Genomic DNA, 26,832 nt, shown 5'->3' with positions numbered 1-26,832 from the left:
GTTGGGGCACCCCAAAGACTTGAGGTATATCTTCGACCCACCATAGTAAAGCCTCCCGGCTGGACATCTTGCAAACCCAAAAGTAACCGAGCTCATACTCAGTCATTCAAAGATGAGCTCCAGTTCATAAACAGTTACTTACCACTCAAAGTACAAGCCATATATCTTAACCAGACATGTGGCTGCATCCTATTGAAAGACTTAGAGGCAAAGTAATTGGATCTCTATAAAAAGAAGCTCACAAGGCAATTTCTAGAACTCTCTGTAACACACACAACCCCTACAACAAAGGACAAAATCAAATCAACCTAGAGACTTTTCTGCTATCAAGCTCTCAATATTTTTAGTCTTTTAAATCTCTTTTTATATCAATTTCATTTTATATTGTTGTCAAGTTCTTTTAATATTTTCTTCATAGTTTTCCTATGCATTTCCTTTGTTGCTTGATCTACTAAGATTGAACTTTCTCTTAGTACCAATTCTAAATTAATGTCATCTTTCATTACTTTTCAATCAAATATTGTTGCTCTATTATTTATTTTCTTGGTTATTTATATTCAAAGTCCTAGTTAATTTAGACAAGAAAAGAATCTAGATAGGTTATCCGTCCATTTTCTTTATCACACAATCATTGGTTAAAAGTTAGATCTTTAATTTGGTGTTTTAAATTTTATTTTTACTTTCACATCAAATATTATCTTTTTCTAATTGGCTATTTCAAGCTGATTAGTGGCACGCTCACATTCTCGCCAAAAGTCGGAAACCTCGTCTCTTATGGCGAGGTTTGTTGTGGTCGTTCTCAGCCGTCCATGTGGCCGAGGCATTTTTAGGCCATAACATAATGTATGTTGCAGTTTTTATGGGGAGTATGTGATGACTTCTCGCAGCTTTGATCATACAGACATTTTAGGCATTAGAGTCATATAAGTAGTGGATTGGCCCCCACTAAGAAAAAAAATTACTCCACTAACACTCTGATAGACCAGAGCTAGCGTGAGAGCCGTTGGATATGTGTGTATTATATGGATATGATTAATTTGATAAAGATTTGAGACTACAAGAAAAATCTTTACTAAGCTCATTTTTATTTGTGTCATTTGACTCAAAAAGCACAATTAATTAATCATGTCTTAATGTCATTGGTAACGGTGCAATTAACCACGATTTTCTTGCATGTGACCGGTCTTGGCGTTACCAATAATTAGAGCACAAATCCAATATTTGTGTCACTCACACAACCTCTATTTTGACAATCACATAATTGACGTGAGCTTATACTCTTACCCACATAGCACAAATCCAAAATCGTGCATAATGAGTATATTTTATTTTTATAAAAAAATGTATTATATGTACAACATATGATTTATTTAGTGATTTTTATTTTAATGGCTTGTTTCCGCCTACAGCTCTCTCTTTGCTTCCATGTTTCAAGCTAATACAACCTGCAAATAGAGTATATAAGCCATAAACTGATGACATGTGTATATTTGTGTGTGCATAAGCAGGTGTCTAGGTGTAACGCCCCAAACCACCGTCTGGAAGATTTGAGTGCGCCACACTGACTATTTAGCCCTAGAAGGAATTTCCAAGCTCCGGTAACCTGCTTTTAGAACCAAACAATCAATGTAAAGTTGACATTTTTTTAAAAAAAATACAGGGTTGGATCAAAGATAAACTATACACCAGCGTAAAGAAACCAAATACTTTAGATTAAACCAACCCCTAAAATTACATAAATTAATCGTAACCATGAATAACATATTTCGAACATTAATGAGCTGAATAAATACAAAAACAACTTAATTTTTACAAAAATAGAAGAGGAAACAACTTCTGTCTCTTGGATTACCAATTGCCCCACTTCCTCCACGCTGCATCCACGTTCGACTATACTGCAAAACAAACCGTTGTACCGTTGAATGGTGCACCGAGTTAAAGAACAAACCCGGTAAGCTATAAAGCTCGTATGAGTGAATCATCCCACAAACAAACAGAAACAAACAACACTTATCAATATGGTATATAAAATACCTTGCAATACCGATCCTGGAATTAACATCCAGGTTATCACACACACAAACAATGACAACAACCATCAACAATAAACAAGTAACGGCATCTCAAGCTCATTACATATCACGTATATAATATGCTTACATGTGCATAACAAAGCACTAGATAACAATCTCCATAAACAACGCATTCACTATACAGTTTAATAGTCAATCATTAATTTAACTATTAATCAACATTTCATAATCCAACAACATAATGGCACATATATTCTCATCTCATAATCATATTAACATTTAATGATCATGATGCCATATGAATTATATGTCATGCACACCAATGCATGCGTACCTGGCCTGCAAAAGAAGCAACACTTGTATACCTGTACAAATGATAGTGAACCCACACTAACCGATAATCAAATGTATCAACTACCTCCCTGTCAGTGAAATCTGAATGGGTAGCAAGACATCCTAATCATTTGATCCTCAAATAAAAACAACCTAACTTACTCATAAAGTAATAACCATACGATTGTGTAAATAACATCAATCGATCCTGGGGAGCCACAGCTCGCTACGAAAACCCCAACGGTGGATTTAGGGAATCAAACCCAAGGTTATCACTATGTGATCCTTCGTCTCAAGTTAGTGGTCCAAACACTCAAACATCATTAGTGTAATCAATATAGCAATAATGATTGATATGTTCAATGTCATGCCAACTTACTTACTTCTAATAAGAGTGATTCCAATGGATGGATAATTGATTCGGGCGCAACTGATCATATGACGTTTGATCACAATGAATTCTTGTGTACCACCCAACCCAAATGAACCAGTATTGCTAATGCTACTGGGGTTACTTATCCTGTGAAAGCAATTAAGTAAACTAAAATTCATGTTTGTTCTTCATCTAACCTAAAAAGGAATAAAATTCAATTCATGTACGAACAAAGAATGAACCAAAAACATGGCTGGCATAGTTCATATTCATAGGAAAGCAAAACACGCTTCTGACAAAAAAAAATTACAAACATGCTGAGATATTTATGGATATTTAAATGACACCCAATACATGTTCATCCACATATATATATATATATATGTTGATGCTCAAAAATGGTAGAGCACTCAACAACGAGTCAAACCACGTGGACCCGTTGACCTCCCACTGAGATGCATGATGACACGTTGAGGTGGGGTAGGATCGGATGGGTTGGTCTGACTAGCGAATGGAAGTAGGAAATGTAATGTTCGAAGCACCCTGCCCAAACACACAAAAGTGAGGGGGAAGGGCACCGGTGTGGTACCGGCTGAACCTTCTCTGACGCTCAAGTCAGTGTCAGGAGAATATTTGAGCATAGTGAGTAAGTGAATAGTATAATAATGATTTTTTTTTTGTCAAATAGTATAATAATGATTGAATTGTCATTTTCTGACAAAAACGTACCTATTTTATATACCCTAAGGTTTAGGATATGGTATAATATTAAGATTTAGGGTATTTTAATTAGTTTTTATATAGAAATGTATTATATAAATGAAAAAATTTATAAATTAGATGTTTTATATAAATTATAAAAATGTATTATATAAAAAGATATTTTAGGGTATAAAAATGTATTTTATATATAAATATATTTAAAGTAAAAACTCCAAACCCCAAACCCAAACCCCAACCCCAAAACACTAAACCCCCAAAATCAGAAATTAACTCTATTTCTCTCGATGGCTTAAAAAAAATCTCATTTATCTCTCATTTCTCTCTCCTCTCCCTCGATGCTCTCATCTCTCTCATCCCTCTGTACTCACGTCGAGCATTGACCAGCGAAATTGCCGTCGTCCGGCCTTGGGTGGCGACGAGACCACCCCAGAAAATCTTCCCCTTGTCTCTTCTCTTTCCCCCTATCCTCAAATCACCCAAAGATTCCGAAAACCCAAAACCCAGTCAAGGTCGGTCGTCTTCTCCGACAAACTCTGTGATTCGTGGTTGGTACCCAGAGCCTCTTCTCGTCGGCTTGAGTCTTTCGATGTATTTGGGTTGTTCGTCCGACCACCGTAGGTGGCAGATTGAAGGCTTAAAAGGTTGCTAGTTTCCCTGCCAATTTTCCGACGAACTGGTATGTTATTGATCCTCTCATCAGACCACTGCTCAACCCACCACCATTTCGGTTAAATGCCCATTTCGAGCCGAGTCGACCGAGAATGCCGGTCCAACCGAGTGCCGGTTTACCAACATTCCGGTACCGGTCTCGGTAACCAAAATGGCCAACCGAGGAGGGTTCGGTCGGTACACGGTTTGAGGTTTGAGGTTCGGTAACCGTATCGAACCCACCCCTAGTTAATTCCACAAAAGAAGTCTTTTTTTTTTTTTTTTTTCACAAGAGATATATCACTTGATGTAGTTGAAATAACTGAATTTTGGCTTGTTGAGAAAAAGATGGCTTTTCCCAGATGAAATGAAAATTGGATTCATGTAACACAAAATCTTTCAATCGTGTCCATGATCAAACTAATTACTAAATTGAAAAATTGACATATGTAAGATGCATTGCTAAGTTTGGGGGTTAAATTCCAACATGGCCAATCATAAAGCAACATGTTTAATGATGTGGCGCCAGTTCCACGCCTCGTCTGTAACGCCCTAAACCTCGAGTCCATAAATACACTGAAACTTTGACCTTTAAACCTCTTTTCAAAGAATGAGCCATGCACTTAACATAATAAATAAATATATTTGATAAATCATAGTGTGAGCCCAAAACATTTATGTAAAAGTCACTGTATGAAATCGATTAAATCGAATTAAAATGGGTCCCGTTGCATCGACGTGGTACGGTCCGACCTCAGTGATCGCTACTACCTGGGGAAACTTCATAAACAAAATTTTGAGAAAAACTCTCAGTAAGTGGACAAAATAAACTTCAAAACCTTTCATTTGAAAACCATTTTATAAAACTACTCATTTTCTTTGAAAACCCCCAATTTTTAAAAATACGTTTTGAACTGATAAAAAGAATAACTAAAAATGTTTTTTTATCTAATAAAGTTTTTAGTAATAACGTTGGCCATATAAGTACCCATTTGACGGGCTCCACACTGGTACCGTTACAAAACCGTCGCACCAAGTGAACCGTCTACATAACCTTCCACCCGCACCGTCGCAACGCCGTCATGCGAGTGGAATTACGGTGTCCCTTGTACCGTCGCAACGCCGTCATACAAGTGGACTTACGATGGCCCTTGTACCGTCGAATCGCCGACGTACAATAAGCCAAGTGTGGTACGTACACGTAGATTGCCCTTCCATCTGCACCGTCGCAACGCCGTCATGCGAGTGGAATTACGATGTCCCTTGTACCGTCGCAACGCCGTCATACAAGTGGACATACGGTGGCCCTTGTACCGTCGAATCGCCGTCGTACAATAAGCCAAAATGTCTTACGTGCACGTAGACTACCCCCAAAGGGCAAGGCATCCCGGCACACGGCCCAAAGCCTATGTGTGTGCCGTGATGGGTCCCAAAGACCTATTTAATAATCAGTGGGTACTTAGACGGCATTTAAATAATTTGTTTAAATATTTGATAACTCTTAGATCAAAAATGGCGAATAATTCAATCCATCTAAAATTATTTAATGCAAAACAGACTTTACTCAAATCATTGTTTCATCATTTAATTCAAAAATTTCAAAAGTAATATAAAAACCATAAATCCCATAAGCTTTGCAAGCAAAAGAAAATCCACTCATCAAATCAATAGTAAAACATCATCAATCAAATGGTCAATCCCTAGCAATTCATATAGTGCACTAACAGCACGAAAACGTCATCCGAACAAGTTCTGGGGTTTGTCCATTCATGTCAACATGTCAAACATTGTATAACCTATTCGCTCCCCACAAGGTATTCTCAATAAGAACCTTTCCAATTTAATTTAGGTAAATAAGAACAAGGTATTCTCAATATCTTCAAAGCTAGTTTGCTGAGTCTAGGCTTTTTGGGTATCATTTTATGTTTAATTATTCTACACATGCATTAGTTTATGTTTTATACGAGATCTTTGATGAAATGTCAGAAAAAATGTTCTTTGGTGTGTTTACCAAAAAAAGTTTGTTTGAAAGAAAATATTACCACAGTTTGTTTGCTTCAAAAAACTTGGTTTTATAACAAATGGTTGTATTTCAAGTACAAATGGTCTTTTACATACGAAATTAAAGTTAAAGAATCAAACTAATTTAAATTGATGTTGATGTGCACCGGTTGATAAGAAATTTAATTTGACAGGTACAATGCTACTTCAGTCTTTATTTATTTAATTTTTTTGATTGAATTAGTCTTCATTTATTTGATGTTTTTCTTTCTTTTTGAGGATTATATGAATACTCACTTTGCAATTGGATCAGATCCTTTGCAAATGCTCATTCTCTATGATGGCTTGAACCAGACCCTTTGCAAATGCTCACTTTCATCTTTGTGATGAATTATTCTCTTCTATTTTTGGTTTGGTTATTTATATAGTTTTGTGTTTGCTATGTCAGCAGACTCAGCACCAAGGAATGCTCAGTCTTGATTACTGCCACCTAGTCTTTAGATTTGATTTCAACGACTGAAAGGTACTTGAAGATTTTATTGATTGAATGTTTATAATAGCTCATCTAATCAATGATTTTCCTGTACTAAACAAACCTGACCCTTGCTTGAATTCTTAGTTGATGAAACAGTCTCTTGAGGCTGGGGAGTAGCTCATGCCACATGTATCAATCAATTGTGGAAGACTTGCCTGGATGTGATTATACTGAAGCGAAAGCTGCAGTCATTCGGAAAGGAAAGCGTAAACTGTTGTGAGGTTTTACATAGGGAGATGAAGTATACTTCTTTTGCTGAGATTTAGGATTTGCTTCGAGTTACAACTAGCAGTCATTCATCTTTGTATAGTTAGAATTTTATGCATTAGTTGGTTTCATGCATAAGGGTAAACTGATGTGAGGTTTACCAAAGGAGATGAAGTATGCTTTTGCTGACATTTTGGAAGTGCTTTATAAGCAGTCATTTAGCTCTGTAGAGTCATAATTTTATCAACTATTTTGGATTCTTGCTTGGGAAATTTCTGTCATACAACCACTTTTTGACCCTTGAATATTAATGAGTTTACTTTTCCACTACTAGGGTATAAATTTTCTACCATTTGATGTGGTTGTATGACATACAACCATTGTACCAAGGGTGAATTCTCATACGTGTAGGACTAGGATGTCATCCCTCCCTCTTGGCCCATTTCTCCTTTAGTTCTTATAATATATTGTCTGTTACGTTTTCTAACGAAATATTTGGTTTGATTAAAATCTGATTGATGATGGTTTATGAGGCTAGGCACAACCATTTAAACTTTAATATACTAAACACGGTATCGTTCCATTAAAATTTTTGCACATTTTTTAGACTTTCCAAACCCCCAGCAACACGCGGGCAAAATTACTAGTTACCTATATACTAAAAGAGAACAATCGGTTTACTGTAGCTTAGGAACAGTGTTTTGTTCACTGAAAAGACTTTTTTGCCACTATTTTTTTTATTTCAGTTGCTTTTCATTGTAATAGTGGGGTTAGTTGGCCCGTTTTGGTCATTCACGATCTCTTTGTTTTTTGCTATTGCCTTTTTCATTTTTTTACGCCCATGCCATTGCTCTCCTTTTGTTCTGTTTCGCCTCTCAAGTCTTTTTTTTTTTTTTTTTATCTACGTGCCATTCTGTGAATTCCTTGGGTATGCCCTCTTTGGTCATTCACCCTTCACTTTTTGGCTTCCACTGTGAGTTAAGTAAACCCATATTCAGAATCACTCTCTCATTCTCTCTCCTCATCCACCGACTTCTCTCTTCTCTCTCTCTCTCTCCTAGGTGCGACGCCGTCAGATGAGGGATGGCGGCGAGACCACCACCATACGACTCGCCTCCTTCTCCTCTCTCTCTCTCTTCATGGTCGCCGATCGTCCATCCAGTCACCGACGGCGACGAATCGAGTCAAAACTCGGAAAGAGAGCTCGCCGGCATTGACTTCTTTTCCGGCGGAATCGAGGCCCGCGACCACCTGGGTTCTCTTCGAGTTAGTCATTCTTTCTTTCAGTAATGACTTTTTTCCTTATTCAATAATTTGTATTTAATTTGGTTTTGGGTTTGAACTATATAGTGAGTAGTGACCATAGTTTTGTATTTAATAAGCTGTCCATTCAACAGCTTCCTTGCATCGCGGGGCTTGATCCCAATTCATCTCAGTGTCTCCCACAGGCTTCCATTATTCGAAAACACTCTGGATATTGTGCATTCAATGCATGTTCTCAGCAACTGGATTCCCGATAACTTGCTTGAGTTCACAGTATATGACATATACTGGGTGTTGAGGCCAGGAGGGCTCTTCTGGCTCGATCGTTTCTTCTTCTTGGGATCACAGCTCAACGAAACTTACGTTCCCATGTTGGATAGGATTGGTTTAACAAACTACGATGGAATGCCGGTGCCAAGCTTGATCGTGGAAAAAATAAAAATGAGTGGTACTTTTCAGCCCTGTTGGAGAAACCAATGATCTGAGGATGAGGTACATTCATATTGTGTTTTGCTTAATGAACACATAACTGTAAAAGAATTTTGTACTTTTAAGAGCATCTTGAGTGGTTTTAGTGCTATTTAACTTTGACGACGAACCTTTTTGGAATTAATTATATTTCACTCCAAGAAGCTAGCGACAAAGATTGGAAACAGATGAAGCATAAATGAAAATTGAAAAATAAAGTAATACTAGAGCTCTTGGATATGATGATGAACATGGCCTTCTGCATGCTCTCCTCTTACATTATGCAGAAACCTGATGTGTTTAGTGAAAATCTACATAATAGATGGCCAACAATAAATTGCAAAATATTTTACAGTGTCCAATCATGTTGGACACCATGTTTGGGAGAAAAAGAAAGAGCAAATCTTTTGAACTCACAAGTCACAATCACTTAGTCCGATATTTGATAAAGTTTCACAAAGTTATTACAAGGAGCATCTAGATGTCTTAACACAATCATGAATCCATTATCAATGCAACTACATGTCTTAAAGCAATCTTGGAAATCCATTATCAGTTTACCCCTCCCCTCTAGAAAAGAGTTATTAAAGAAAGAAAAACAAGGATTCAACAATTCAACAAGAAGAATATAGTCTGAACTTTTCTTAAAGAAGAAAGTACCCTTCATTGTTAATTTACTTGGCATAGAAGCCTACATGTCATTCTAATTTACTTTCAATTTACTTTCAGTTTCTCTCATTGTAGTTTTCTGTTATTTTTAAGTGTTCGTAATTAGTGGGTTTTGGTTGTTTAATTCTTGATTCCTCACCCAGAGGTAATGTTGCTTTTTTCTTTTATTTATTTATTTTTTTTTTCTGAGTGTTTTATCTGTTGAGGAGAGCAGGTGTATTCTTTATTTTCTGTCATATTCAAACAATGGATACTGCAGGCAGAAATTTGTAGCTATCCATATGTTGTGCAATTACATTCATTCATGATGCAGTAAGCCTTCAGTTGTTTTTTTGATGATCCACCTTTTTTCTTTTGGATGTGAATGTATATTCAATGGAAAGGTTGTAACTAGAGGATTATAGCTTAGTATCTTTTTCTCTTTCCTTTTTTTGTTCTCTAAAATTTTTTAAAACTTACCATGACTTCAATTTTGTACAAGTTATGGAAAAAAAGAAACAGGGATAATAATGGTGAAAATGAATGTTTATTATATTTTCTCTCAAAGGTGAAACTATGGGCTGCTCTCAAGCTATAAGGTATTCTACCCTTTTCTTCTTTTCTTTTGCATTTGTTTTACTGCAATTGTATCTTTCATTACTTTTGTTCAATCCTACGAAGTCATTTTCAAAATATTTCTTCCATATGTAGTTTATGGTTGACATGTATATGCTAATAGTAAGTCTGATGAAAGAATTAACTGAAAAAAACATTCGTAAAGCAAGGTAGAAATACTAAGGGAACACCTCCATTTGAGCATTGGTGTTACGTGTTATTCATTTTTTTTTTTTTTTTGGGTTTTGGTGAATTTGATTATGAGTTCTTGGGTTTTGGTTCACTTTTCGGGGTTTTCTTTCTTATTTTTTTCCTTCAAATTCTTTCATTATGAATTTTTTTTTTCTGGGTTTAATTGGATTTTGGTTTTAATTTCAAGTTCCCGTACTTTCTTGGATTTGAAGATTGGTTTCTTTTTTTGGGGTAAGGTATTTTTTTTCACTGGTTTTAGCTTTGGTATGTTTTTGTTCAACTTTTAACTCTCAAGGTTTTGGTTCTTTTGATAATTTTTGAGATCTTTCCTTTAAGAAACCTCAAGTCAGCAGTAGCTTAAGTGCATAATTTCACTCAGTTCTTGATTTGCTGCTAATTATATTTGGCTACCCACTCATTTTGAGCCTGTTCTCCTTAATTAATTAACTACAAGTATGCCCACAAGTTTATGACTGTGCTCCCCTTTTGCTTGACCCTTTTTTTTTTTATTGTTCTTGAAGGACTCCTGGGTTTAGCAAACCAGCAGTCACATCTAAAGAAGTATATCTGAAGGTGTTTGATCTGCAAGACAAAGTATTGTTGCAATTATGTTTCTGGATAAGAAAATAATTGATATATTCTTTTTTTCCATTTCAAATTTCATTTATGCATATATTCAAATCTCAACCATGTTCTTTTCTTAATGATATGAAAACAGTGATTCATAAATGCAGTGTTTTTTTTTTTTTTTTGCAAGTAGTGTTATTCGAGCAGTGGTAATTGTTGTGGGTTTTTATGGAGTAATATTGAAAGAAGACAGTATTTGGTTTTTCTATATGAATCATTAATTTATTGACTTTAACAATATAAGGACTCACAAGACATGAGCTACGTAAGCTAAATTCTGTGGTTGTGTAAAAATCATTAAATTTATTTGCTTTTGTCTGAAAATCTTAATGAGATAAGAGAAAATTTTTGGGACTTCGTAAACATTGTATTAGCTAATATTCTATTGGTAAATGGTGATTAGTTGGAATGCGTCTGAGTCATCTGACTGTTATATATTCTTTGTTTATATTAGAGATGTAATTTGATAACAAAGTCATCTTTATTGAAGCATTACAAATAATATTTTAGATATAATGTTTCAATACTTTAACTTTCTCTTTTAATTTTTTTAATTTTAATCACAGCCTATTTCATGTCATCATTTCATCCAATTACAATATTATAACATTTTACGTTTTCATCCATTACAATATTTGTCCGTGGCATCAAATATTTTTTGTTTGCCTTTTCTTTGTGTTTGCTTGCTTGCTTGCTTTGTGTTTTTTTTCCTGGGTTTGGTTTGCTTGGTCGTCTGCATTGACCTGCAAGGTCGTCGAGCCTGTGAGTTCGTTTTGGGGGTGGCTTTGTTATTTTTTTCCCTCCACTTAATGCATGTGAATTTAAGCTTACTAATTTTTTCCCTTTCTGTTGGCAAAGATGACAGTCTTTGATTTTCGTTATGGACTTGATTTCATTTGGTTTGCAACCCTTGAAAGGTTGGTTATGTCTAAGGCTGGTCTTGAAAGTAGGCAAATGAATGAGATAACTATATATCTCAGGCCCTCAAATATTTAGGACCCTAAAATTTTATAAATCCATTGTATATTATGTCTGCTTTTGGCAAGCTTCTACCTAAAAAATAATGTTAATAAACACATAAACATGTTGTGAAATCATTTATTTTATCTTCAGGTTTCTTAAATAGTTGATCACATGCCCAAGAATAAGATGGTTTAATGATGAATATTGCCTATATATAGATATAGCTACTTAGCTGGCTACATACGTCGCTTAATTGATTTTGAAAGCTAATTCATTAGGTTTCTCAATTCAATTGTCTAATGTAAAATGGACATGCAATCATTTGGGCCACGGCTTTTAAGTCTCTTAAAATTGAGATTAGGCTTTCTGGTTTTCTTTTTTTCTTTGGTGAGGGGTGTTGTGGAAACGTGGTTCCACTTTTTTGCCTTCTTATATAGATTATGATTTTAGTAGGTATCCATTCATGATTAAAACACTGATTAATCAAACACTTTGATTAAAATATTCTGATCATTTGAATTAGTAGATGATACTTCTGTATTGCTCGGTAAGTTAGAGGTTTTTTCTTTGTTCTCAAAATTTGCATTTAAATACATTTTTACAAATCAGTTAATTTGTACTACTGTGCAAAATTGCTTTTGACTGCTGATCTTTATGCTTAATCTATTAATTAGTATAAGTTACCAATTATCATAACATTTTAACTTGCAAATGCAAATCAAAAACATTTTTAAAAAAAGGTACAATTAGGATTGGTTTGGCTGCTTGGAACCTCAATTACATCCAGCTTTGGTATGCTCCAAATTTCATACACTTGCTCCAAATTTTATACACTAGCTGCACATTTGCACATTTTATAGGCTTTATGCATTGGTTGAAAATTTGCCTTTTTTTTAGACTTTCTTTCCTTGCATTGGTATCAAATTTTGAAATGAAGTTCATTCTTATCTTACAGCTGCTTTAAATTGGTTAGAAATCTCATGTACCCTTAAATGAAGTTCATTCTTATTTTTCAAAATTTGCAGCCAACACAAAAAAAACCCCTCACAGAAGGCAGCTAGCAAAAACAACAGCCCCCTATCCCACAAAGCAATGAAGAGAAGAATACCCCTGCACAAGATACAAAAATAGATAAGCAGCCGAGCAACACTCAAGAAGAAACCCCCAAAATCAATTAAGCCACCTCCAACCACCCATTCACAACTTTTTTCAACAATGAGCAGTTGAATACTGCAAATCTTTTGATTACTATAATAGTTTTTTAAATGCTGTTTGGTTTATTAAGATATGAATAATATCTTAACAAAACAATCAGCGTATATATAAAACATGCCATATATGAATGCACATTTTGTAAATTAAACTTGGTGAACAAACAATCATGTCAATGTTTCCAAACTTAATTTAGATTATCATATATATGTAAAAACTATTACGCTTGCATTAAATTTTATTAGGCCTTGAATGAACATTTTATAACCTTTTAACACCCGCAGCATTATGCGGGCACAATTTCTAGTATTAACAAAAACGAAAAAGGAAAATACAATACAAAAGCAAATAGCTAGCAAATGTTTTTCGATATACAACAAGGTTACAAAAGAGTGGTGATAGAATTAAAGAAATGTATCGGTAGAAATTGATTACTTAAGCTATCTGATTGATCTGGTCAGCCTGGTCCGCGGGTTCCTCCCTGGAGTGGTAGAATTTCAGATTTTTTAATTTGTGAAAGGCATGAACAAGTGCTGCAACTGCAATTGCATACAATGTTTTCAAGAATTGGTAGGACTTGACCACAACGCTCACAAAACAAATGGTCCAGAAGACAAGGATGAGCCACCCAAAAGCTGGAACAAGCATGAGCAATAGTAAAATGGAGGCAAGAGTTCCGCACAAAAGGCTCATGTTATTCATGAATACTTGAGCTGCACCCAAATCTGAATTATCAATGGAAAAAGCTTGGAGTATCATCTTGAGATCAGTGGCCAATGAACCCACGTAAAGGAATAAAGCAACAGTAAACATGACTGCAGTCACGTTGTTTGTGACAAATGGAGACCCAACTCCATTACCGGCGGCTGCTCCCTGCTGCTGCTTCACTTGGAGGAGCACCGCTAGCATGGTCAGGAGAAAGAAAATATATTTGTGCAATGCCTTGGTAGGAGTACTGTCATTATGCTCCCTACTTGTGCTGTTATCAATATATATGATCATGATCAGGAAAATGGAATTGCATACTATGCAACCATTTACATTTTACATATGATAAGTTGTGTAGGACAGTAAACCCATAGTTGTGTAGGATAACTTATCATATGCAAAATGTACAGGATTTTAATTAAAATATATTTTGCATTTTAATTATGGATTTTAATTAAAATATATTTTAATTATGATACACAACTATGGATTTTAATTAAAATCCTGTACATTTTGCATACCAAGCAACCATTTAAATTTAACTAATTCCATAAACAAGAGATTGAACTGAGTTCCATCATCGAGAACTGAGTTGAACAACCGAGTTCCATCCTCAAGAACCGAAGGAAGAACACAGGCGGGAAACCTGAGAATTGAACTAGGTATAAAATAACTGGACTAAATCTGTAATTTTATCTTATTTGAAACTTATAGATATACATTAAGCTGTAGAGAAAGTATGGATGAGAATGGTCGGTTTTTACTAGACAACCGACCCATTTCCAAGCCCATTTTGCTGGTTGATTATACAACCGTCAATTGTTGCAACCCGACTCGATATACAACAAGGTTACAAAAGAGTGCTGATAGAATTAAAGAAATGTATCGGTAGAAATTGATTACTTAAGCTATCTGATTGATCTGGTCAGGCTGGTCCGCGGGTTCCTCCTTGGAGTGGTAGAATTTCAGATTTTTGAATTTGTGAAAGGCATGAACAAGTGCTGCAACTGCAATTGCATACAATGTTTTCAAGAATTGGTAGGACTTGACCACAACGCTCACAAAACAAATGGTCCAGAAGACAAGGATCAGCCACCCAAAAGCTGGAACAAGCATGAGCAATAGTAAAATGGAGGCAAGAGTTCTGCACAAAAGGCTCATGTTATTCATGAATACTTGAGCTGCACCCAAATCTGGATTATCAATGGAAAAAGCTTGGAGTATCATCTTGAGATCAGTGGCCAATGAACCCACGTAAAGGAATAAAGCAACAGTAAACATGACTGCAGTCACGTTGTTTATGACAAATGGAGACCCAACTCCATTACCGGCGGCTGCTCCCTGCTGCTGCTTCACTTGGAGGAGCACCGCTAGCATGGTCAGGAGAAAGAAAATATATTTGTGCAATGCCTTGGTAGGAGTACTGTCATTATGCTCCCCACTTGTGCTGTTATCAATATATATGATCATGATCAGGAAAATGGAATTGCATACTATGCAACCATTTACATTTTACATATGATAAGTTGTGTAGGACAATAAACCCATAGTTGTGTAGGATAACTTATCATATGCAAAATGTACAGGATTTTAATTAAAATATATTTTGCATTTTAATTATGGATTTTAATTAAAATATATTTTAATTATGATACACAACTATGGATTTTAATTAAAATCCTGTACATTTTGCATACTAAGCAACCATTTAAATTTAACTAATTCCATAAACAAGAGATTGAACTGAGTTCCATCATAGAGAACTGAGTTGAACAACTGAGTTCTATCCTCAAGAACCGAAGGAAGAACACAGGCGGGAAACCTGAGAATTCTAAGGCTGGAGGGGCCGAAATATCAAACACAAGTATAAAAAATATACTAACATTGAAAACCTGCTTATATGTTTAAGCTAAATTCTTTTGACTGTGTTGAAAGGAAGGCCCATTGGCCTAAATTACAAGGTGTTCACCCATCCTCCACTATGAGCTCTGATTCATTAAATAACAAGGAAGCTTCCAATCACAGCCCAAGAGGATGACTGGATGAGTGACCCATATATCAATACACATTAAGGCAGCGTTTGATCATAAAATTTTATATACAATAAAACAAAAGAAAAAGAGATTGGATTTGTATACTCACACTTGTGAACGTTGAGAGTTATCAGAAGTGTTGCCCTCCATTAATTCCACCCTTAACGCAGAGCTCACTTTTGTCTTCCAGCCTACCCTATATTCAAACGGAGAGATGGATGAAATTAAAAATGAAGACATATGATCAAACTCTGTTCTTAAATAACACTTTTCATTTGAGAGGAATATAAATTGTATCTCATGCACAAGATACAACTGGAGGTTGAATACAAATGGTCATTTTCAAATGAAAATGAAATTGGTCTTCCAGTTATCCCTATAGACTAGATTGAGATAGAAAACGATATACTTTGTAAGAGAAGAAATATGAAGACAGGTGTATACTTGGTTTTCATTTCCACTTAGTGTACACTTTTAATATGGATTAAGAACAGAGTTTAATACCAAAGCTGTTACTTAAAATGGATTTGGCAGACTTGCGTGGCAATGTGACTTTGTGTACACTTTTAATATGGATTAAGAACAGAGTTTAATACCAAAGCTGGATGTAATTGAGATTCCAAGGGCGACAATTCTACTTCAAAATGTGGATTATTTGAAAATGATATTCTTGTCATTTCTTGTCATTTCAATGAAAAAGTCACATATTTTAAGTAAGTGCTACTTAAGTCACATATTTTAAGTAAGTGCTACTTAAGTCACATATTTATTAATTGATATTTCGGCCCCTCCAGCCTTAGAATTCTCAGGTTTCCCGCCTGTGTTCTTCCTTCGGTTCTTGAGGATGGAACTCGGTTGTTCAACTCAGTTCTCGATGATGGAACTCAGTTCAATCTCTTGTTTATGGAATTAGTTAAATTTAAATGGTTGCTTGGTATGCAAAATGTACAGGATTTTAATTAAAATCCATAGTTGTGTATCATAATTAAAATATATTTTAATTAAAATCCATAATTAAAATGCAAAATATATTTTAATTAAAATCCTGTACATTTTGCATATGATAAGTTATCCTACACAACTATGGGTTTATTGTCCTACACAACTTATCATATGTAAAATGTAAATGGTTGCATAGTATGCAATTCCATTTTCCTGATCATGATCATATATATTGATAACAGCACAAGTAGGGAGCATAATGACAGTACTCCTACCAAGGCATTGCACAAATACATTTTCTTTCTCCTCACCATGCTAGGGGTGCTCCTCCAAGTGAAGCAGCAGCAGGGAGCAGCCGCCGGTAATGGAGTTGGGTCTCCATTTGTCACAAACAACGTGACTGCAGTCATGTTTACTGTTGCTTTATTCCTTTACGTGGGTTCATTGGCCACTCTCAAGATGATACTCCAAGCTTCTTCCATTGATAATTCAGATTTGGGTGCAGCTCAAGTATTCATGAATAACATGAGCCTTTTGTGCGGAACTCTTGCCTCCATTTTACTATTGCTCATGCTTGTTCCAGCTTTTGGGTGGCTGATCCTTGTCTTCTGGACCATTTGTTTTGTGAGCGTTGTGGTCAAGTCCTACCAATTCTTGAAAACATTGTATGCAATTGCAGTTGCAGCACTTGTTCATGCCTTTCACAAATTCAAAAATCTGAAATTCTACCACTCCAAGGAGGAACCCGCGGACCAGGCTGACCAGATCAATCAGATAGCTTAAGTAATCAATTTCTACCGATACATTTCTTTAATTCTATCAGCACTCTTTTGTAACCTTGTTGTATATCGAGTCGGGTTGCAACAATTGACGGTTGTATAATCAACCAGCAAAATGGGCTTGGAAATGGGTCGGTTGTCTAGTAAAAACCGACCATTCTCATCCATACTTTCTCTACAGCTTAATGTATATCTATAAGTTTCAAATAAGATAAAATTACAGATTTAGTCCAGTTATTTTATACCTAGTTCAATTTTGGTCCATGATCTTTTTTAAGTTTTGTTTTGGTCCACTAATTGTTTCATTTGTTCAATAAAGGTTCAGATTTGTGACTTTAAATCTTTTGGGTTGTGTTTTTTTCAATTATAATTAAAGTATAATTTATATTTCATCATTTTTTAGTTATAAAAATAAATTTGGAGTATTAGAATCTAAAAGAATTGAGATTGGATGAAGTTTGAAAATTTGGCAGTTTCAGGTACCCTACTTTGGGGTCAATTATCTTGAGTTTTAGAACTCCAATTTAAATGATCTTTATATGGTTGTAAAAAAGAAATGCATAGTTTTAAAACAAGTATATGTTTGCTGAATTTGGATGAGATTTGATAGGGTAAAAGACATGCCAAATTTGAGAAAACAAATCTGGACTTTTATTGAACAAGTAAAACAATTAGTGGATCAAAACAAAACTTAAAAAAGATTGTGCACCAAAATTGAACTAACTATAAAATAACTGGACTAAATCTGTAATTTCCTCTTCCAAATAAATATAAATAAACATGGCATTTGATTTAGTATTTCTCTCTATCATGATGGATACGTTTTAAGTTCTAATCTCTCAAATCAAAAGGAAAAAAAAAAAAAAAAATCTCAAATAAGACACCAAATAAAACTCTTTCTTAACCAAAACAGTAATAATTAAGATTTTTCTTTTTAGTTTAGATACTAAGCAAATAAGCCATAATTAGTCTTAGACCAAAAATATTGCACAAATCGGTGGTCTACATGTTGATCCGTAGTGCTTTTTGTGTATTAGTATAGACTGTCCCATAGTCAAAATTGAATACATTCGAATTCATAAAAGAAGTTTAGACTTTAGAATTTATAAGAATCTAATACTTGCAAATTTAGGTATGAATATTACATTTGAATTTATAAATAAATAAAAATGTCGTGTTTGTCATTTCTAAATAAAAAATAAAAAAAGTCACTAGTGATTGCTTTGATTACTTTAAGGGTTAAATACAAAAATAGTCTACAAATTTTAATCTCAATTTGGTTCACTAATTATAAAAAGTATCAATTTAGTCCACGAACTTTTCAAATTGTATCAAAATAGTATAAATATTAACTTCCATCGAAAAATTTAACAAAAACTGGTCATGTGCACAGCAAATGATCACATTTTCAGAGACATTTTAGTTCGTTTATCACATTTTCATGTGACCAATTCCGTTAATTTTCAGATGGAAGTTAACGTTTGTACTGCTTTGAAACAACTTGAAAAGTTCGTGAACCAAATTGATACTTTTTATAGTTAATAAACCAAATTAAAATTCATTGTGAAATTAATAGATCATTTTTGTATTTAACCCTTACTTCAAAACAAACGAAGACAGCAGCCTTACTTGTCTGAGCGATGTGGGACAAAACGAAAGACTCACACTCACTCCCTTCTTTCTTAGCCTGGACAAGTCCAGAAGCCCATGTCTGAAGTCTGAAGAAACCCATTTGTAGTAATTGAATGGAATGAGAAAAGTTTGGGTTTGTCTTACAAGTTTATAGAGAGTTCATTCACAAATTCACATTCTTCAACTCTCAGCTCCAACCTCTTCTTACTCTCAAACTCTCAATCATGCAAGAACCTCAATCCCAAACCCCCGACTCTCAACACGATCTGATAATCTTGGGAGCTTCAGGCTTCACAGGCAAGTATGTAGTCAAAGAAGCCCTCAAATTCCTCAACACCCCTTCATCTCCTCTCAACTCTCTAGCCTTAGCTGGTCGCAACCCCACAAAACTAACCCAAACCCTCAAATGGGCAGCTTACCCAAACCCCCCACCTCCCATTCCCATCCTCACCGCCGACACCACCGACCCTCCTTCTCTCCGCCGCCTCTGCGCCCAAACCCGGCTCGTTCTCAACTGCGTCGGACCCTTCCGCCTCTACGGCGACCCCGTCGTCGCCGCTTGCGTCGAAACCGGCTGCGATTACTTGGACATATGCGGAGAGCCGGAGTTCATGGAGAGGATGGAAGCTCAGTACCATGTCCGGGCCGCGGAGACCGGTTCTTTGGTGGTTTCGGCATGTGGGTTCGACTCGGTTCCTGCTGAATTCGGCTTGATGTTCAATTCGAGGCAGTGGGTCGGTCGCGCCGTGCCTAACCGGGTCGAGGCGTATCTGAGCTTGGAGTCTGATAAGAGGATTGTTGGGAATTTCGGGACGTTTGAATCGGCGGTCTTGGGTGTGGCTAATGCGGACAAGTTGCAGGAGCTCAGGCGGTCCAGACCCAGAAGACCTAGGCCTGCGGTAATGGATAATCAAATTCTCAGAGTTTTAATTTGTTGTTTGCATTATACTAATTTGAATGTTCTGTTGCTGGAATAATGTTGTGGGTGAACATAAATTAAATGTTAAATCTTTGTAGTTTGTACAACTGTTGTCTTAGTGTAGGTCCTGTTATCGCTAGAAACCAATATAAATTTAGCTTGTATTTTGTATCGCATTGTATACTTGTATGTTCCTTTTATTTTCTTGGTTTGCTCAGCAAACAAATATTAGACCAATGGATCTAAGACACGTTTTAAATTCTTCCTCACTATTTTGGAACTATTAATGGTTTACTTATTGATTTTTCTCGTTCCTGTTTGCTCATGATACAGGGGGATTCATTGTTCAAGCAATGTTATATATTTATTATTTTCTGGGTTTAAGAGAAGACAAACAAGATTAAGCTATGATTTAGTGAGTGAATCACTGAGAAGTTGAGAGAGGAAGAGAAAACCAGAGAGAAATTAAGAAGTGATTTCTTGCTTAATTGAATAATATATCATTACAAAGGTTTATATATTACAGTTGAAAGCTTAGCTCCTAAGCTGAGCACTAACACACTACTAACAAACTATTAACTAACTACACTAATCACAAGATGATAGCTGGTTACAGCTGGCTTGGTCAGTTAGCTTTCGTATTAAGCCTCCATTGGCTGCTTTTCTGTGCACAGGCTTACTGTGAGCCAAGTGTGCTCTAGATAATTCTAGTTGTGGGCTATTATCCCCCCGCAAGATAAAGGGGTTAGGAAACACCTTTAGCTTGGATTTAAGATAGTGAAATCTGGCAATGGGAACTGGTTTAGTAAAGATATCTGCAGGCTGCTCAGTTGTTGAAACATGAGAAAGAGAGACAGCATTAGATGTGACAAGTTCCCTTATGAAGTGATAATCCACTTCAATATGCTTAGTCCGGGCATGGAACACAGGATTAGATGCCAAAGCCATGGCACCAAGATTATCACACAAAATGAGAGGAGTAGAAACCAAATAAAAGTGCATATCCCTCATTAGTTGACACAACCAGATCACTTCCACTGCAGTGCAAGCCAAAGCCCGGTACTCAGCTTCAGTAGATGATCTAGCAATTGTAGGTTGCTTCTTGGATGACCATGAGAGAAGATTGGAGCCAAAATAAAGACAAAAACCAGTAGTGGATCGTCGCCCAATAGGAGAACCTGCCCAATCGGCATCAGAATAAGCCATTAGGAGTTGAGAGCCTTTGGTGAACTTGAGAGCATGACCAATGGTACCCTTGAGATACCGTAACACTCTTTTAGCAGCAACAAGATGAGTAGACCTGGGATTATGCATGAATTGGCACAATTGACTAACAACAAAGCTAATATCAGGTCTGGTCCAAGTAAGATATTGCAAGCCCCCAACAATAGATCGGAATTCAGTAGGATCAGAAAGAGGATCACCCTGTTCATCATCCAACCTATCTGAAGCAGTGGGAGAAGCCACTGCTTTGGCACCAACCATATTGGTTTTAACGAGAAGATCATAAGTATACTTCTGTTGTGTGAGATAAAGAGCAGAAGAAGATCTAGAGACCTCAAGACCAAGAAAGTAATGAAGAGGGCCAAGATCCTTCATAGCAAATTTACACTGAAGTTGAAGAATGAGAGAATTACAAAAGGATGAAGAACTGCCAGTGATTAAAATATCATCAACATAGACCAGAACATATGTAATAGTATCCCGTGCTCTAACAAAGAGAGATGTGTCAGCATAACTAGGAACAAATCCCAATGTCAAAAGAGCATTCATAAGTTCCTCATACCAAGCTCTTGGAGCCTGCTTAAGCCATATAGAGATTTCTGTAAGTGACAGACATGATGAGGCTTTGTTGGATCAATAAACCCTTGTGGCTGAACCATGAAGACTTGCTCTGTTAGATGACCATGCAGAAAAGCATTGGTCACATCCAATTGCTTGACAGGCCAATCAAACTGGACTGCAAGACAGAGAAGAAACCTGATAGTAGCAGGTTTAGCCACAGGACTAAAGGTTTCTGTATAATCAATACCAGGGTGTTGATGAAACCCTTTGGCCACAAGGCGAGCCTTATATCTCTCCAAGGAGCCATCAGCCTTGAGTTTGACCCTATAGACCCATTTACAACCAACAAGGGTCATGGAGGGGTGATAAGGAACCAAAGTCCAAGTTCCAGTTTTCTGAAGAGCATCAAACTCCAACTGCATAGCTGCCACCCAAGAAGGATCTTTGGCAGCCTGACAATAGGTTTTAGGAGTAGAGGGAATAGAGGATACCTGAGACTGAATAGCAGGATTTAAAGGGTGAATTGTGGCAGTGAGAAGCTTAGGCTTAATGATACCACATTTAGACCTGGTTTGCATGGGATGATGATTAAGTGAAATCACAAGTTGAGGTTGAGGTTCAGGTGCAATTGCAGGTTGAGGTTGAGGTTGAGGTTGAGGTTGAAGTTGAGGTGGAGGTTGAGGTGAAGAAGCAGGAGATAATTGGGCAGCAGAAGTAGAAGAGAGTGGGGAAGGGGAGGGAGAGCCAGTGGGAGGAGGAGGAGGAGAGGGTGGTGGGGAAAGCACTGGTGGTGGTGAAGGAGCAGAAGAGGGAATGGGAACAAGTGTGTCAGAAGTGAAAGTGGAAGAAGGAGAGGGAAAAGAAGAAGCAGATGTGGTAAAAGTAGTTTTGAAGGGAAAACTAGATTCATGAAACGTAACATGTCTGGAAATATAAATCCTGCCAGTGAGAGGGTCTAAACATTTGTAGCCTTTGTGAGAGAGACTATAACCAATAAAGACACAGAGCTTGCTCTTGGGAGCAAGTTTATGAGAGACATAAGGTTTGAGCCAAGGAAAACAAGCACATCCAAGTGTCTTTAAGAATGAGTAATCAGGAGAATGTTTGAACACTAACTGGTAAGGAGAACTGTAGTTAAGGGTCATTGATGGTAATCGATTGATGATGTATACGGCAGAAGTGAAAATATCAACCCAATACTTAAAGGGTATAGCAGACTGAGCAAGAACGGTTCTGCTAAGCTCAACAATATGCCTATGTTTCCTCTCCACAACACCATTTTGCTCTGGAGTGTGAGGACAACTGAACTGATGAGAGATGCCATGAGTGGCAAGGAAAGATTTAAAGGCATGAGAAGTAAATTCACCACCAGCATCAGTTCTAATGGTTTTCAATGTACAGTTAAGCATGTTCTCAGTTTTAGCCTTAAAAAGTTGAAAAATAGAAAAGAAATCAGATTTGCGAGCAAGAGGGAATAACCAGCAGAATTTAGACCAATCATCAACAAAACTAGCATAGTATTTATATCCACCAACAGAAAGTACAGGAGAAGGACCCCATAGGTCAATATGAACAAGCTGTAAAGCTTGAGTGGATTTACAAGGAGACTTGGTAAAGGGAAGCTTATGACTTTTACCAAGAGGACAGGAAACACAAGGTTCAAGTTTATTGACAGGATTTAGAACAGGTAAATGAAAAGTAGATATGATTTTGTGAAGGACTTGAGATGATGGATGCCCAAGTCGAGAGTGCCAAGTGGAAGTAGTAGCTTTATGAGATGCAAAAGCAGCAGGAGCTTTGACAGAAAAAGAAGAAGGCTGAAGAGGATACAAGCCATCTCTAGCAGGTCCTTGAAAAAGTATTGACCCCGAGATCTTGTCCTTGACAAAGAAAGAATCAGCATCAAAAATCATGACACAGTTGTTATCTTTAACAAACTGATTGACAGACAACAAGTCATAGGCTATACTAGGAACATGCAAAACTTTAGACAATTGAAAATTAGCATTAGAAGTGTGTAATGTAGTAGAGCCAATATTAGAAATAGACAGACCTTGACCATCACCAATGACAATGCTGTTAGGTCCATCGTATTCAGAGTGAGAAGTAAGGGTGGAGCAGTCAGAAGTGACATGGCTAGAAGCACCAGAATCAGCTAGCCAAAATGCAGGCTTAGAGATGGAATGAGAGCCTGGATTAGCAGCCATAGCAACCAATTTCTCAGTAGGAACCCGGCCTTGGAATGCTTTGTTCATCCTGTTGAAGCAGTCAATAGCAGCATGACCAACCTTGCCACAGATTTGACATTTGGTTTGGCTGAGAGGGAGGGTGGAAGAGCCAGCAGAAGCTCTGTGATCAGTTCTGAGATTGAAAGGCGCAGAAAATTGCTGAGGAGACCTGAATTGAGACACAGCAGGAGAAAAAGAAGAAGACTTGAAGTGATGGAAGGTACTGGTATTATTGGCTCGATTTCCCCCATTGTAAGGCATCGGACCCTTGCCTTTGTTCTGATACCTGCCTTTGGAATTACTAGCAGAACCAACAGAAAATTGAGGAGCAGCAAAGGCATGAGCAGGAGCCTCAAGAATGCCCTTAGAACGCTTCTTTCGCTCAATAGCAAGTTCCTCACTGAGGAGTAAACCATGCACCTCATCTGGTGTAGCAGGAGTGGCTCTAACCCGCAAAGAAGTTCCAAAGCCATCATATTCCTCAGTAAGACCATTAAGAATGTGAACAACCATAGTGGTGTCATCCACTGGTGCACCAGCAGCAGCTAGACTATCAGAAATCTCCTTAATTTCTTGCAGATAGTCATGCATAGACCTAGATCCCAGAGTAACTCCTTGAAGTCGAGTTTGTAATTGAATAACATGTGATTGAGAAATAGTAGAGAAACGCTTCTCAAGATTAAACCAGAGGTCTCTTGCAGACTTGGCACCAACAACATAAGGGAGAACACTCTCAGAAAGAGAAGATTGAATCCAAATTTTTAAGGTTTTATCTTTATGATTCCAAGCAACAAACTCAGGGTTAAGACTAGGTGGATCAGAAGGCAGCATACCAGCTACAAACCGAGAAGGAAAAGGCACTGTGCGATCAACAATATCCAGCATATCATAGTGCTCAAGGAAAGGGATGAAGAGCTCCTTCCACAACATGTAGTTGTCTTTAGTCAATTTGATAGGAATCATATTCCCAATGCTCTGGACATTTTGGAAATTGAGACCAGAGGTAGAAGACGAAGAATGTAAAGCATTCAAAGACGAGTCACCGTCAGCTTGACTGCGAAGAAGATTGGTGAGGCCAGAAAGTAGATTGGCCAAGAGCTGAGCAGAATCATCATGCGCCATTGTGAAGAGAGCTTCGCAAGCAGAGAAATAAGCGATCACAGAGACAAGGAGAAATTTCAAGAGAAAGTGCGAGATTTTCTCGGGAAAATTGAGAAATTTCCTCAAAAAAGTGCAAGAAGAATCGCAGAGCTGTGAAGCACAGGCTCTGATACCAAGAAGACAAACAAGATTAAGCTATGATTTAGTGAGTGAATCACAGAGAAGTTGAGAGAGGAAGAGAAAACCAGAGAGAAATTAAGAAGTGATTTCTTGCTTAATTGAATAATCATTACAAAGGTTTATATATTACAGCTGAAAGCTTAGCTCCTAAGCTGAGCACTAACAGACTACTAACAAACTATTAACTAACTACACTAATCACAAGATGACAGCTGGTTACAGCTGGCTACAGCTGGCTTGGTTAGTTAGCTTTCGTATTAAGCCTCCATTGGCTGCTTTTCTGTGCACAGGCTTACTGTGAGCCAAGTGTGCTCTAGATAATTCTAGTTGTGGGCTATTAGTTTTTACCTAAATGTTTGCAGCTAATAGATATTAAAGAATGTAGCATTTCTAGTTTGAGGAATTTGTCTGGTCTTTTCAGAAGATGCATGTGCATATTATGGGGTGGGGCAGCTCAATAAGTTAATCTTTATTCACTTTAATGGTTGCAGATTCTTGGTCTTGCTCCTCCTAAAGGACCAACTATAGAACAACAGAAAAATATTGGCCTTTGGGCTGTGAAGCTACCTTCAGCAGATGCTATAGTTGTACGAAGAACGCTTTCTGCTCTGACCGAAAACCCCCATGGTCTTCCTGGAAGGAATGAGAGTGCTGAAAACATTGAAAAAAGAGAAGCCTTTTGGTCAACGGTGAAGCCTGCTCATTTTGGGGTGAAGATAGGCTCAAAGTCTCGGTTGGGCATTTTTCGTATCATGACAGTTGGAATCTTTATTGGGCTATTGGGTAGATTTTCCTTTGGGAGGTGGCTCCTCTTGAAGTTTCCCTCATTTTTCAGTGTTGGATGGTTCAGGAAGAAGGGTCCCTCTGAGGATGAGATGAAAAGTGCTTCATTTAAGATGTGGTTTGTTGGGCATGGTTTCAGTGACAGCAGTCTTGTTTCAGAGGAAAAGTTAAAACCTGATATGGAAATAATAACAAGAGTGATGGGGCCTGAGGTTGGCTATTTGACGACACCGATAATTCTACTTCAGTGTGCTCTTATTCTTCTGAAGCAACGTGACTACCTTCCGAAGGGAGGAGTTTTCCCACCTGGGATTGTATTTGGCCCAACTGATCTCCAGGAAAGGCTCCAAAGCCACATTTTTATTTCTTTTTATTTTCTTAATTTGAACTTGCTTCATTTTTTCTTTGGCTTCTCATGTACGTGAATTATAAGAGAAGCAAGCCAACATATATCCTCATCTGTATGACAGTGAGTCCTTTTTGCCCTTGGGTTTACACCTCTTTTTTTTTTTCAACAAAAGTACATGCCTTATTTTTAGAAAGTTGGATTTAAAGAGTATGTTTGCTTTGAATTGGCAAAGACGGATCTCTACCTCTCCATATAGTCTTGTGGAAAACTGGTTTTTTTTTTTTTTTTGGTGCTCTCCACATGCTCTTTCAATCTGAAAGAAATTAGAGAGGTCCCATTAAGGCAAGAAGGTAATTAATGTTTAAGTGTGTGTTTTTCCCTTTTAATTTTTCTCTTATATTCCTATAAATTATTTTTTTGACGTTCAACCAAAAATTTTCTAATTGATTTCTTGATGTGATCGAAAATTTTCTATCTAATTGATTTCTTGTCAATTGTGAATTGTTTTGCAAAAGATTTTATTAGGGGCCCAATTTAGATTTCGCCCCTGGG

General features: G+C 36.9%; 1 long non-coding RNA gene and 1 pseudogene across 2 annotated transcripts; both read left to right on the top strand.

Annotated features, from left to right (window-relative positions):
• Positions 1-7,885: 7,885 nt before the first annotated feature.
• On the top strand, positions 7,886-12,911 carry LOC147286297 (uncharacterized). Of its 2 annotated transcripts, none has more exons than XR_015122021.1 (3): positions 7,886-8,119; positions 8,251-8,608; positions 12,655-12,911. It is a non-coding gene; the product is annotated as an uncharacterized LOC147286297 (long non-coding RNA). The 2 variants fall into 2 exon arrangements; XR_015122022.1 differs by having other exon boundaries at positions 7,886-8,139.
• Positions 12,912-18,967: 6,056 nt separating this feature from the next.
• Positions 18,968-26,356, top strand: LOC147286296 (putative mitochondrial saccharopine dehydrogenase-like oxidoreductase At5g39410 pseudogene; annotated as a pseudogene).
• The last annotated feature ends 476 nt before the right edge of the window (positions 26,357-26,832 follow it).

Source organism: Dryas octopetala, chromosome 4, assembly GCF_963921425.1.
Source record: "Dryas octopetala chromosome 4, drDryOcto1.1, whole genome shotgun sequence".
Classification (NCBI taxonomy): domain Eukaryota; kingdom Viridiplantae; phylum Streptophyta; class Magnoliopsida; order Rosales; family Rosaceae; genus Dryas; species Dryas octopetala.
This window is presented reverse-complemented; position numbering and strand designations above follow the sequence as displayed.